The sequence below is a fragment of the Geospiza fortis genome, unplaced genomic scaffold (genome assembly GCF_000277835.1).
Source record: "Geospiza fortis unplaced genomic scaffold, GeoFor_1.0 scaffold237, whole genome shotgun sequence".
In the NCBI taxonomy this organism is placed as follows: Eukaryota; Metazoa; Chordata; class Aves; order Passeriformes; family Thraupidae; genus Geospiza; species Geospiza fortis.
Genome location: NW_005054319.1, coordinates 6,343,192 through 6,343,727, shown reverse-complemented (window position 1 = coordinate 6,343,727; position 536 = coordinate 6,343,192). Strand labels below are relative to the sequence as shown.

Below are 536 nucleotides of genomic sequence, written 5' to 3'. Positions count from 1 at the left end.
AACCGTTATTGTTATTCCTGGATGGCTGGGTCAAAAAGGAATTCCAGGTCAGAAGAGATGAAGAAAACATTGCCTTGTAAGGGTCACCTGTATATTTCAGCCATCACCTCACTGTGTAGCTTGGTTCTGACAGGAACAAGAGCAGCGTGGGCCCTGCTCTGTGCCCTCCACAGTGCCCGTGGGCAGGGCAGGGCAGGGCAGGTGGAGCTCGGGGCACTGGAGCAGGGAGACACTGGGGCTTTGCTTTTTCTACATAACTGGAGCAGGGAGACACTGCTTTTTCTGCATAACTTCTCTTTTCTTTTTCAGAGAGTAGTTGCTGGTGATACCTAAATGCGGGAGCACGTTTAAACACTGAGGAAACCTGACGAGAAGAACAACCCGTGAAGGAACAAAGGAAGGTTGCCAGTGCTTTTACACAAGGGGTTACTTCGGTTCGCAGGTTAGGAACAAGCTGATTATTATGTAATAGATATAAATTTATTATAATTTATTTAAAAGCCAGCGCATCTTCGGGGCAGGTTCCACCCCAAGCC

General features: G+C 47.9%; 1 protein-coding gene across 1 annotated transcript in view; it reads left to right on the top strand.

Moving 5' to 3' along the window:
* The first annotated feature begins 342 nt into the window (after positions 1-342).
* The window catches only part of CPPED1 (calcineurin like phosphoesterase domain containing 1), a 40,229-nt gene continuing 40,035 nt past the window's right edge, over positions 343-536 (top strand). The window contains exon 1 of the mRNA XM_031056489.1: positions 343-442. The gene's annotated coding sequence lies outside the window, so the exon portion shown is untranslated. The remainder of the gene's footprint in view (positions 443-536) is intronic.